The sequence below is a fragment of the Phocoena sinus genome, chromosome 17 (assembly GCF_008692025.1).
Source record: "Phocoena sinus isolate mPhoSin1 chromosome 17, mPhoSin1.pri, whole genome shotgun sequence".
NCBI classification, from domain to species: Eukaryota; Metazoa; Chordata; class Mammalia; order Artiodactyla; family Phocoenidae; genus Phocoena; species Phocoena sinus.
In genome coordinates, this window is record NC_045779.1 from 1,237,546 (window position 1) to 1,251,630 (window position 14,085).

Below are 14,085 nucleotides of genomic sequence, written 5' to 3' on the forward strand. Positions count from 1 at the left end.
TGCATTAAAAGTGCACTTCAATAGTGAGCGTTAAGTAAAGACATTTTCTGATAAGCAAAAACTGAGGTATCTTTTCAATGGTAAAATATGTTTTTAGGATTGAAAGAAATGGATTTATAGGAAGACAAAAGACCACCGGAGATATTAAAAATTTGGTAAATGTCAAAGATGTGGGGTTTTTTTCCCTTTTAAAAGATATCTGACTATTTAAAGCATGAAACAACAGCAGCACATGCTGCCAGTTACAGCGTACGTAGAAGGAGAAGATGAGCCAGATAGGATTCAGTACGGAGGACGGAACTGTGTTGTCGGAAGATTGCAACGGACGGGAAACTGAAGGATCAAATATGAAATTTGGGGTTTGAGGTGGTAACACAAGGTAGGCTGTAATCAGGTAAAACGTACGTGGTTCGCAGCAGGTCTCTCTTTAGAGCACCTACCGCTCACTGCGTGATCTACAAATGTTGCAGGATTGACAAAACACAGATGCTGCTGAGATGAGAAAGTTCTCTTTGGAGGATGCATGAGTCCTGGGTCAGCTGATGGCTCAGTGTGAGCAAGGTATCAACACGGCACCTCCCTATGGGCATTTTAGAGCAGAAAGTATTTTTCGATCAACACTGATGCCTTGAGATGCGGAGACTTTATCACAAACCGGCACAGTTCATGTTGACTGGGCTGTGTCAGGGTCATCGCTGGTGCTGGTGTATTCGAAGCTAGTCTCTCCAGAACCGTGCTGGCCCATGAGAAGGCCCTTCTGGATTCCACAGAGGATGGGAAACGTCTAATTGCTGGCGTTGGCAAAATGGATTCCACTGAGCCACTGGACAGTCGTAGATCTACAGGAACTTATACAGAAGTCAGAATCCGCATCAGGGAACATGGTGGCAGCACTGCCACAGTAGCATCTGTGCCCATTTCCGTCTAAAACGGTACTGTCGAAAGCACGCTGATGCCAACGCTAAGCCTTGGTTCGAGGATGGCAAATCACCCACGCGGGGGGCGGAGCCTGTAGCCCCGCACTGTCTCACTCAGTAGCCAGACCGCCTGCAGGGCTGGGAATCAGCCGGCGTAGATGTCTCGCATGGTGACATATCACATGCTCCCTACAGGATGCGTGGGGCTGAAGCGGTAGCTTCTGTGTGTTCAACGCTGAAGCTTCCCAGAGAATTGCTTAGACAACAGATTTAAGTGCAAGAGTCGCCCCCAATCTAGTTCGAGGTGCCCTCTGCTGAAGCCTGGAGATAAGAATTTGATATTTCAGGGTTAACTGAAAGTTCAGGGCAGGAATCCAGGTGTTTTCACCTCTGTCTATGTGAAGAAGAGGAATAACCCCTAAGAATGGCTTTAAATATTGAGTGAAAGCCCAGGGCAGTTGTCTGTCACTGGTTGTCTCTCACATTGCTTAGGACAAAAAAGCAAGAGTAACTTATGATCTTATGTGAGCTGTGATCAGAGGACTTTCCAAAGTTCCATCACGGTAATGGCCGTATGTTGCCCGTAGAATTTTATTTTGTGTAGTTCTGTCAACATTGAGTGAATTTGTTGGTATAACTACTTCAACTTAGTTTGCCTGTTCTCAAACCCATTTTTCCATTTACAAATGATGCAATGTAGTTTGTTGAAATAAAAGAACCTGGAATTTAAAGTATTGAGAAGTGGCCTGTTTTTACGAGTTAATTGTATCTGGTTTCTAGGAAAAAGAAAGATGGTGGAAATTGAAGTAAAGGGAATAATAGACAAACAGTTATTCATTATTAAAGATTTTAACAAACTTCCGTCAGCAAGTGTTGGGAAAAGTGGCTGAAATATAACTAGAGTTACGGCAGAGTTAAAGAGCGCTATCAATCATCTTGACCTGACTTGCATTCACAAAGCACTTCACCCATCAACTTTATACATACATTAGCTAGAAGTAGAACATTCACCAAGGGAAATAAAATGCTTGGCTCTAAAGCTCTGTAACTTTCAAAGTTCTGAAATACTTTTTCTGATAGTTTTTCAACAATCTTATGGAGGTATAATTGACATACATTAAATTGTCCATATTTAAATTTTACAGTTTGATATTTTAACATATGTATATACCCATAAAATTATCCCCTAATAAAAATAATGAACACTACAATCTTTCTCAAAAGTTTCTCTGTAACCCTTGCAATGCTTCTCTCCCAACTGTCCTTGTTCCCCTCAAGCTCAGTCTAGGCAACCGAGAGACTTGCTTTGGCCACTGCAATTGAGTTAACATCTTCTAGAATTGATTATACATCCCTGATGTTGCCTGTATCAATACTTCATTATTTTTTATTGGCAAGTACTATTCTATTGTGGGATATACCACAATCTTTTTATCCATTAATCTATTGAAGGGTATTTTGGTTGTTTCTAGTTTTGAGCTGTGGACATTTATCTGCAAAACATGTAGGAACATATACTTTTATTTCTCTTGGGTGAATAATTGGGGGGGGTGATGGGTCATAGGGTATGTGCATGTTATCATCTTAGGAAACTGACAGGCTGTTTGCCATTTACTTTCCACGTGTGAGAATCTCAGTTGCTTCACGTTCTTTCCAGTGTGTAGTCTGGTCTCCTTTTAAACTTAGACTCTCTATTAGCTGAGTCATGGAAGGCCACTGCAGTTTTCCTTTGCACTTTCTTAGTACCCACTTATGTTGAGCATCTGTTATGCACATATTTGCCATTCAAATATTTTCTTTTGTGAATTTTCTGTTCAAACATTTTGTCCAATGTTTTACTTGGCTGCTTGCTTGCTTAAGTTTGAGTGGGCTTTTTTTTTTTTTACGTTTTGCTAATAAGCCTTCTATCATATATGTGAGTTGTAAGTATATTCTATGTGTGGCTTGTCTTTCATTCTTTTAAAAGTATCTTTGAAACAACAGGAAATTTAAAATTCTAATTAAGTGCAATTCATCAGTTATTTCCTTTTATGCATTGTGCTTTTGGTATTAAATAAAGAAAATATTTGATTAACTCAAGCTTGCTAAGATTTTCTGTTTTCTTCAAGTATTTTACCTCTTTAGGTTTTGCCTTTAGATCTATAAGCCATGTTGAGGTTTTTTTTTTATTTTTGGCTGCATTGGGTCTTAGTTGCAGCATGTGGGCTCCAGAGTGCGTGGACTCTGTAGTTGTGGCACACAGGCTCTCTAGTTGTGGCTCTCCTGCTCAGTAGTTGCAGCTCTTGGGCTTAGTTGCCCCGCAGCATGTGGGCTCTTAGTTCCCTGACCAATGATCAAACCCACGTCCCCTGCATTGGAAGGTGGATTCTTAACCACTGGACCACCAGGGAAGTCCCTGATTTAATTTTTTAACTGGTGTTAAGAATACATTTTTTAGGGCTTCCCTGGTGGCGCAGTGGTTGAGAGTCTGCCTGCCGATGCAGGGGACACGGGTTCGTGCCCCGGTCCGGGAGGATCCCACATGCCGTGGAGCGGCTGGGCCCGTGAGCCATGGCCGCTGAGCCTGCACATCTGGAGCCTGTGCTCCGCAACGGGAGAGGCCGCAGCAGTGAGAGGCCTGGGTACTGTAAAAAAAAAAAAAAAAAAAAAAAAAAAGAATACATTTTTTGGCATATGGATATCCAATTATTTCAGTACTATTTGTTGAAAATGATATAATTTCTCCAACTAATTGTCTTTGCACCTTTGCTGAAAATGGACTATGTTTATATAGCATGTTTCCATGTTCATATCCTTTTCATATAGAATCATGCTAATATTGCAATAAAATAATTAAGAAGAGCAGAAATCAATAAAATAAAACTGAGGAACTGAATTAAGAAAACGAAAAGTTTGTTATTTGAAAATATTGATCAAATTAATAAACACCTAGCAAGAATAATGCAAACACAGAGAGGTCAAACACAAATATTCCAAAAATCAAGAATGAAACAGGGATTCCCCCAAATTCCTGGAGAAACTAGAAGAAGAAGAAGGAAATATTAGAATAGTTATATATTAATACCTTTGATCATTTAAATAAAATTGACAAATGGCTTTAAAAGCGGGAAATCTTAATAGCCCTTTATCTAGTAAATAAAATGAATTTTTCATTTAAAAGCTTCCCACAAAAATGTCTAGGTCCAGACATACTGAATGCAATCAAACATTTTCAGAAAAATAAATAACAATTTTATACAAACCCTGTCAGAATGGAAGAGTTGGTGAGACTGTGCTCTCCAGGCCCCTGTGTGCAGGCGGGGCAGTGGACTCGGGGTCCCAGTACCACACCATGGGGTCCACTGATGACGTGCACAACTCTGGTCCCATGGACTCTTCCAACCAGTCAACCTGCAGCTGAGCTGGCTAGTTGCCGTGGGATACCTGTTGCTAGGAGACTCGGGGATGCCTGAGAACTCACATGGTGCGGGTGCTTCCCTCAACGTTCTGTCCCTTTTCACTCTGTTCTGATTGCTCTCCCAGTCTCTTGCAGTTCCTTCATCATTTTCTCTGACATTTCCCTTCATAAACTGTGTGTTTAATCCTTTCTACTTCTTGCCTCGAAGAAACTAAAGCTTTTGCAGAAAATGGATGGCACTAGGAGTGGTCTGAGAAAACAAGTGGTTTTCAGTCTAATTGCCCCATCAAAGGAGACAGAGCTGCTCTCACAGCCCGGGGCAGGAAGGAGTGTGTGTGGACACCTCCTGGTCATCTCTTGACCCATTTTAACTGGAAACTGACATATCCACCTAACTTGGACCCATATCAAGCTGATCAAGGGATCAGCTTCTGAGACCTGCCCAGGTGGTAGATGAAGTTGAGGAGACTTGGAATGAAAGCCGAGAAGGAGAGGATGACAGCCAATAGCAGCCCCAGCACCAGTTGCAGTGACTGGACATAATGGGACCCATCACCTCCATCTGCTGGTTCCCTCTGAAAGAGGTGCACAGCAGCCATATAGATGCTGCCTGCATTGGTGATGCTACCTGCCACGATGCTGCTGCCTTTCTTTCTATATATTAGCAAGAAACTAGCAGAAGTAGAAATTTTAAATTAACGCTATTTACAATAGCCTCAAAAATATTAAATATTTAGACTAAATTTGACAAAAATGCCAGACCTGTCAATTGACAAATTAAAAAAAAAATGCTAAGAGACAGTAAAGGAGACTCAAACGAATGGGAGAGTCCTTGTACACAGACGAAGAGATCCAATACTGTTAAGATGTCAGTTCTCCCCAAAATGATATATATTCAATGCTACCCCAGTCAAAATGCCAGGCATGTTTTGTAGAAGCTGATTCTAAAACTTATATGGAAACACAGAGGATCTAGAATAGCCATAACAACTTTGCATAAAAAAGAAAAAATTGGAGAAATTATACTAATTGGAGGATTTCAAGGGTTAATGCAAATCTACAATAATTAAGACAGTGTGGTATAGAATGAAGATAGACTAATAATTCAACAAAACACAATAGAGAGTCCAAAAATAAACACACACATGTGTTCAATTAATTTTCAGAAAGGCTGTGAAGACAGTTCCAATTCTAGGACGTTCCCTACGAATGTGTTGGAATCATCATCTATCCCTGTGCAAACACCATGAACCTTAATTCATATACTGCATCACACTTAAAAATTAACTCAAATAAATCATAGCCTAAATGTGAAACCTATGAGAAAACACAGAAGACAATCTTTGTGAATTTGAGTTGAACAAAGATTTCTTAGCTTTGGTATTGAAACGCAATCCATATGAGAAAAATATGATAAATTAAACTTTTTCAAAGTTAAAAACTTCTGCTGTTCAAAATGCACTATTAAGAGAAACTAAAGACAAGCCACGGACAGATAAAATGTTTTCAAATTACGTACCTGTTACAGAAATTGTATTCAGAATAGATAAAGATCTTTCAAAACTCAGTACTAAGAAAACAAACAACCCAGTTTCTAAAAAAGGGGCAGAAGCTTTGAGAAGGAACTTGATAAAGATATTTGAATGGTAAATAAGCACATGAGGAGATGCTCAATATTATTAGCCATGAGGGAAATATGAATTAAAACAGCACTGAGACATCACCACACACCATTTAGAATGGGTTAAAATTACCATGACTGCCCACACCAGGTCAAAGGAGGATGACGGGGTGCAACTGAAATTCTCATACACTCTTGCTGGGAAATGAGAACACAGTTGTTCTGGAAGACAGTTTAGCAATTTCATAAAATGCTGAACATACACCTGTCATAGTGGATTGGATGGCAGCCCCCCAAAACATATGCCCCCATCCTAATCCCAGGAACTGGTGAATATGACCTTACAAGGCAAAATCTTCAGGACCTTGAGGAACGGAGCACGTCATGGGTAACCCAGGAGGGTCGCGGCTGATGTCAGCATCCTTAGGAGACGGAAGCAGGGAGGAGGAAGCAGTGGGACCGTGGAGGCAGAGACTGGGGGTGTGGATGCAGGGCACGGGATGCTGAGGGACCACAGGAGTGGGAGAGGCCAGAAGGGTCCTCCCCAGAGCCTCTGAGACGCCTCGACTTTGCACTTCCAGCCTGAGAACTCTGAAAAAATACATTTTTGTTGTTTTAAGGCACTGGCTCTCTGGGGGTTTGTTACAGCTGCCCTAGGAGGTAATCCACCTACCACGGGAGCCAGCCACCGACTCCTATGTACTTTCCCAAGAGAAATGGAAGTCCAGAGCCACAAAAGGTCTTGTATGTGAATGTTCAGAGCAGCTTTATTGAAAGTCACCATGACAATAAGAATTTTGGGGGTGATAAGTGTGTGCGTCATCGTGATGGTGATGATGACTTCACGGTGTTTACTTATGTCGAAATTTAGGAAATTGTCCAGTTTATCACATGTCAAAATATCACAGTAAAGCTGTTGCAGATATTTTAAAAATCTCAAAATACAACATCTTAGTTTTGTGAATAAATTACAGATAAAAGCAGGGAGAATAGTAATGGGGTATGTGTCCTGGATGTAATAATAATACATAGTATACAATTGTGTGTTTTGTTAACAAATCAGTACATTAAGTTCTTTGGAAATATATGTCCCAGTTTTGGGTGCAGGAATCTTTGATCTCCTCCCACTAAGTCATTAAACTTTCATGCTTGCCTAGATTATCTCTACTTTAATTTCTGTTGCAGGAAATAAAGAAGGAAGAGACCACTGAATTTTAGTTAGAACGAACACAGGGACACTAATAAAGAAATGCAAAATGCTTCAGGAATGTTTCCGTTGTTGTTAGTATCCTGCTCATCCACTGAATGATGGTTGTAAAGAGTATCTACAATGGAAAAGAAAACGTATTTCAGTTTGATATTATACTATTTCAAACAGCTAAACATCCTGATATTACTCAGTATGTAACTGAGTAAAATATTCATAAACATATAAAACTCATCTATCTCCTAGTGTGTGAAACAAAGACAAAATTAAACAAGAAAACAACTTTTGTATGAGTAACCTTCAAGAATTATCCGTGCTTAAAGAACATGCGGCATATATATACAATGGAATATTACTCAGCCACAAAAAGAAATGAAATTGAGTTATCTGTAGTGAGGTATATGGACCTAGAGTCAGTCATACAGAGTGAAGTAAGTCAGAAAGAGCAAAACAAATACCGTATGCTAACACATATATATGGAATCTAAAAAAAAAAGTGGTCAGAAGAACCTAGGGGCAAGACAGGAATAACGATGCAGACCTAGTAGAGAATGGACTTGAGGATACGGGGAGGGGGAAGGGTAAGCTGGGACAAAGTGATAGAGTGGCACGGACATAATATACACTACCAAACGAAAAACAGATAGCTAGTGGGAAGCAGCCGCATAGCACAGGGAGATCAGCTCAGTGCTTTGTGACCACCTAGAGGGGTGGGATAGGGAGGGTGGGAGGGAGACGCAAGAGGGAGGGGATATGGGGATATATGTATATGTATAGTTGATCCACTTTGTTATACAGCAGCAACTAACACACCATTGTAAAGCAATTATACCCCAATAAAGATGTTAAAAAAAAAAAAAAGAATTATCCATGCTTAAGTAAAGTGGTGTATATATACGATTTTACACAAACTCTTGTTTACCTTCCTGTTCTTGTAAACTCATCTTACTAACACTGCCTGAAACTAGGATTAGAAAGATGTTTGGAAAAGATTTCGAGGTTAATATTTGCAAATCTCCTTAATGGCATAAAATGTCATATAAATGCTAATTTTCTTGGGTATTTACTAATTCTAAAGCAAATCTCAATAACTCCTTGCATTTAAAAAAAAGCTTCTTAACACAGAAATTCAGTGCACATTTTCAACATTAATGGAATCTGAAAGTGTGCCTAAGAGTAGGAAATGAGTGTATTAAACGAGCTCTCGCAGCGCCTGGCGCACACTCTGTGTCGGCTAACAAGGCAGCTTCGGAAATTATTAATTCCTATAAGTTATAAGTGTATCATTCACTATGTTGGTAAAGGAATATACTTACTTATGCTCTAGAAAGTCAAAATGATTAATGCACCATCTAAGACTGCAGAACTAGACTTTTCATGATCTTGATTTATTATTTTATTCTGTGATATAGTTTATTTTAGTGGTTAGCCAGAAATTTAGACTTCATTGATTCAAGCCATTCCATTGGTGTTATTTTTATAAAGTTACTTGCTTTTGGTGATGTTTAGTTGTTTAATTCATTACTAAAAAAGTAAGTGGATCTATTCTGTGCGTGTGTATGTATTACATTGTGTGTATTATGTAATATCCACAACGTGCTGAAGATAAGCCTTTTCCTATTCCCTGTTCTCTAATCACTGCTTCTTTTCTCCTCTGATTCCCCGTACAAATGGTCACTTGCGGCACACTTCGTTCTCCAGTTTGGTTGTGTGCTTGTCAATGTATCTCGTGTATCTTTCCTTATTACCATATACAGAACAGCCTCATTCTTTTTAAGTGGCATTATATAGGTTGTAACATAATTTAATTAGTTCCTGATTGATGGGCACTAATGTTGTTTCACATAATTTGCCGGTACGGCAACGCAGCCAAGAATATCCTGTGTGTAGGTGATTTTTCTGCACGCTTCAGCGTTTCTGGGCTATAAATACCTAGGAGTTCTGGTAGCTTGTCTGTCTTGGGTTTTGATGGCTCTGACCAACCCCCAAGAAACTAGAGAGGAAAAGGGAGTGAACTGAGAAACATAGAAAACTGGAGGTGTTTCTTTGGCCTGAAAGAGAAGGCAGCCCACTGCCGTGGGTGGAGCGTCAGACGGGAGCAGCCTGGGGGACCTGACCCCTCGTCCCCGGCAGGGCCTGGGGACAAAGGGTGCCCTTCTCCACACCTGCTGGAAGCCTGGGCCTGGGTCTGTGTTCAACCACTGTCCCCGTGATGCTTTGAAAGCATAACTACTGTGCAGATGGATAGACCTGGGGCGGCCAAATACAGTTACTGTCACAGAAATACCTCTGCTCTACACAGGCCCCACGTATCACAATGAGTTGCACCTTAAGACCCTTTCCCGCCAGCAAAATGAGGACGTGTCCCGGTAACACTGAACCTCACAATGGAAAGGGTCAGGGTCCCACCTCTTTCTTCCCCAAAATGTTCCTAGAACCACCTTCCCTGCTCTGCCCCCTAAGGGCTCTTAGGCAAAGCAGCTCCGCCCAGGGACGAGAAGACCTGTGCCATCCGACCCAACTCAAATCCGCAAAATTAAAGGTGAACACACGAGGGTGACTCTTCTTCAAGCTTTGTGCAGTGGCAGGATCGTAGCCAGTGAGGTTTATCCGAGGTGCGATTATTGCTAATTGAAAAGACAGGAATTAAGGAAGAAAGAAAAAGAGGCAGACAGAGAGAGAGAAGGAAGCAAAGGGGGAGGAGAAGGAGGTGAGGGGGGAGGGAGGGAGAATTCCAAGGTGATTTTCTCCTTCTACAGATTCAGAGAAACGTAGGACACCTTTGGTAAAATCTCTACCAATCTTTTCTAGCACGGTAGGAACTTTGTACAGAAGTTTCATGCTGATTCTTAAAAGTACTTCTTCTTGTTCTCTTTGGTCTACTTTTATATCCTGTAATTTGAGAATTCACTTAATTACATATAAATTAGATGTTTTCATAGTCAATTCAAAGTCCACCATACAAAGAACATAACCCAAACTGAGGAGGTCACAGAGACCTTCTCTTGGCACAAATAAAAATGGACCCAGTCATGCATTTGACAGAGAGTCATCACCGATAAAGGTCTTTGCTCCAAAGATCATGGGACAAAGAAATTCAGCCGGAGCGGTGGGGAGGGAGCGTTTCCTACCCCCAGAGATGACAGCTGCCCAGAGAGGAGAAAGGCAGCTGATGGCCACGTTGCTGGGAAGATTCAGCAGCCCCACAAGTGAGCGCCTCTCGTCCGAAATGGGTGAGACTTGGAACCAAAGAAGCACGCACGTTTGTTTAGATCTTTCTGGCAGGTTTTCACGTATCAGCTCTCCAGGGTGGCATTGACTGGTTTTCCAGTGTCACAGCCGAGCCCCCCTCTTCAGTGTCGTGTGTGCCTGTTCCCAGTCAACTGGTTGTACCGGATTCCTCTCCATTCACTAGTTTTTGTGCAGCTGTTGTACACCTCAAGGGGTGGCTTAAATACCTATCCATATTTTATGGTTTTCCCCACAAATACCAGAGTTCTTTCTAAAATTGAGATACAACAAATGACCTTTGGCTGTTTTGTTTTGTTTTGTTTTGTTTTGTTTTGTTTTGTTGGTGAAAAGGATAAATACTGAGGATTATGGTGCCCTTGACATGGATATAGAGATTGTTTTTAATGAGAGAAGCAGCCTGCCTCAGTTGTTACTCCTGGCATCTCAGTAAATGAGTTAAACCGAAATCTTCACTTGAAATGAAGGTGGGAAATCTGAACTGTACAGATTAGCAATGAGGGCAAACGCATGCAGCAAACTGGTGAAACAGCTGAAATTCAAACCAGGCTCCGAATAAAACCACTTTGAATTTCCCCATAAGTTACATAAGTTGCACAAATAAAGAACACATAGATATTCTTTATGTAGACAGAGAGATGGATGGATGATAGGTAGTTTGAGAGATAGATAACAGATGTTGGAAATAGACAGATGAGAGATAGATACATAGATAGATGCTGGATAGATAGATAACATAGATAGATAGATAGATAGATAGATAGATAGATAGATAGATAGATAGATAGATAGATAGATGATAGATAGAAGATATATACAGAGAGACATACAGAGAGAGAGGGAGAGAGAAAGAGAGAAAGATACTATAACAAATTAATCTGTGGTAGTCCTCGTTACTAACCTGAATTATAAAAGTGGATCTCAGGTTGTTTGCCCTGTGATTTAGCTCTAAGGAGAATTGCATTTCTACTAAACAGTGACGTGCATGAGTTCCTCAATGCCAGCATCTGTAATTATTTTTCTCTTTTTTGTTTTAACCCTATATCTTCAAATATTCCATGAGAACTAAAAAATCAACTATAAGTCATTCAGGATTTCCTTTGTGGCGTATTAAACCCACAAAGACAGTACAATCATTTTAAGTTTCCTAATAACTATATTCAAAAGTGTTAATTTTGTTCTAAGTTACATTTCAACTTGTAGAATTTTCATTATTATTCCGTGGTTATAATTCAAGTATTCTTCTTGATTCTGTTAACTCAAGGTGACTTAATAAAATGCTATTGAGGTTCTAACCTCTTGAATTTGTTGTTTTACTTTGTTGTTAATGTTTAACTTTATCGTATCTTTTCACCACTTCCTTGGCGACATTCACTCTTTCCCCACCCACCACCTTCGACAACCAAAAATTAATTTTCTGTTCCTGAGTTCAGTTTTTTTAGATTTCACATATAAGCATTACGGCCCTGAACACCGATTCTTTGGAATCTGTTGAGAGTCCCTATGTTCTGTAACAGACATAGAGATATTCTTGTAAATATTCCATTCTGCTCAAAAAGAGTATGTGTTCTCCAAAATCTAATAGCTTGAATATAGTATTCGTATTGCTTAATCTCCAATAGCTCTAATGGTTGTTTGCCCAACCGAGGTCTTTCTCGTAAGGGGGCGTTAACATCACCATGAATTTATTATTGGCCTATTTCTTCCTATATTTCTTTTTGATGGTGTTTGATATATTTTTAGGCTATATTTTTAGGTGGATATGTGTTTAAGACAGGCCACCTGTGACTTAGTATACACACACACACACACACGTCTCTACCTTGTTTCTAATGACAAGGATCATTATTAAAAACATTTTATTGTTTTAAAGATTTCAGTTACATAGTGGTCTAGGAAGAAGCTGGTACCATATATGCAGAAACTGTTTTCTCATATGTACCATGTTGAATAACTCAGTCTCTTTTAATGACAAATATTTTAAAGCCAGGCTCCATTGTTGCAACTATAGCCCTAAGTAGGATTTCAGATTTTCCGTAGTTCTTGACTGCTAAAATTTTCACTTCCAGGTACTTAAAGATGTGAGATGGCTGATGTTTTCTTGTAACAAGGTTTTGATTTATTAAAAGATTTATCAAATGCTTTTCTACCAATGTAAGTAAATAAACCAATAAAACTCCTGTTTTCACAAAAGTCTTTTTACTGAGGCTTGTGTGAGACCTCCAGACACTTGTCAAACTGGCCGCCCTAAGTGTCACCAGCATGACCTGCAGATGAGACAAAGCTGAGGTTATCATTATATTTCCAGGAGCCGTAAAGGAGAACACCTTCCCACAGAGTGTGGTGAGAGCCTCAGAGAGGGAAGGTTAAGTGCAGAATTCATTGAGAATTGAAAGTCTGATTTACAGACACCCTTCACAGGGGTCACTTGATTAGGGTTGGGTAAGGATCATGATACTGCAGCCCAGGATTGGTGGAAACAGAAAAGCCAGGTCTCTGAGATGAGAGATTCAAAGTCTTAAAAGGAACACATCGCCTACTGAGGCTTCCCTTGAAGCGTTTTATGGGTCTTGCTCCGAGTTTCTGGAATGAACAGTCAAACCATTTGTTAGAGTTACAGTTTCTGGAAAGAAGTGCCGTTGAAGACAGTCTAACAGCAAAGTCAGTCACACCAATGCAAAGTAAGTTGTGTGCAGGCTGAGGGTACGAGGGGATGGTTTACATCTCCAAGTTTGCTCCCTTACTACCCTCTGTATTCACGTCTTGTCATGACAATCTACCTTGAATTCATTTCAGACAAATATTAAACCCATTCATCCTCCACTTTGGTTCTTTCGTGACACAGGAGATCTTAACTTCAATCAGCAAGTTTCCCTTTGAACTTATGCCTAGAGACCCATGACTTCTATGTGCACGGTCACCAGAGCCACACACGGAAGTACCCCTAGACTAAGACACGTGTCAGGGCGGCGCCTTTTTTTTCTGTCTTCTTGGTACAGCTCCCCTGCTGCACACCTGGGGCTCTCGTACACCTGTCCCTTTATTACCGAGTCCAAGCTTGCTCTGCTCGCTGCACGACAGGCCAATAAGCCAGAGACGAGGTGCTGAGGCAAGGAACACGACCTTATTCGAAAGCCAGCAGACCGAGAAGACGGCAGACTAAAGTCTCAAAATACCATCTCCTCGGGGTTTGGATGCCAGTTTCTTTGACAGCACAGAGAGGGGGAGGAGATGAGGATGTAAAGTAAAAAGGCCGTAATATTTGTAATATGTTTCATTTCAACAGGATGTAAAGTAAAAAGGCCGGATATTTGCAAATATCCCCTGGAATGGCCAGCCCCGGGGAGGGGATATGTTAGTTTCTTCTTTCTTGCCGCCATCCACGGGTGGGCAGGGTCAGGATGTTTCCCTGAACAAAGGCACTTTGGTTTAACATTCAGGCAGCCGGCCAGGGTCCCCAGAGGCAGGCCATTCTGTAGAGACAGTATCCTTTCAGAGAACAAAAGCAGTGGAGAGTCAAGCTTAAAGTAAAAGAAACAGATCCAACGTGGAGTCAGATCTGGCTCTTACCTGTTGCCCCTTCCCTTGCCCCTGACACTCTGACCTCACGCGGGTTCCCCATAGGACTTCCTCTCCTCACTCGGAGCCCGCGTCCCAGGACCCACCAGTGACCACTCTTCCCTCCCCTGAACTT

At 40.9% G+C, this 14,085-nt stretch overlaps 1 pseudogene; it reads left to right on the plus strand.

Moving 5' to 3' along the window:
• Window positions 1–9,712: 9,712 nt before the first annotated feature.
• Window positions 9,713–9,795, plus strand: LOC116742790 (annotated as a pseudogene).
• The last annotated feature ends 4,290 nt before the right edge of the window (window positions 9,796–14,085 follow it).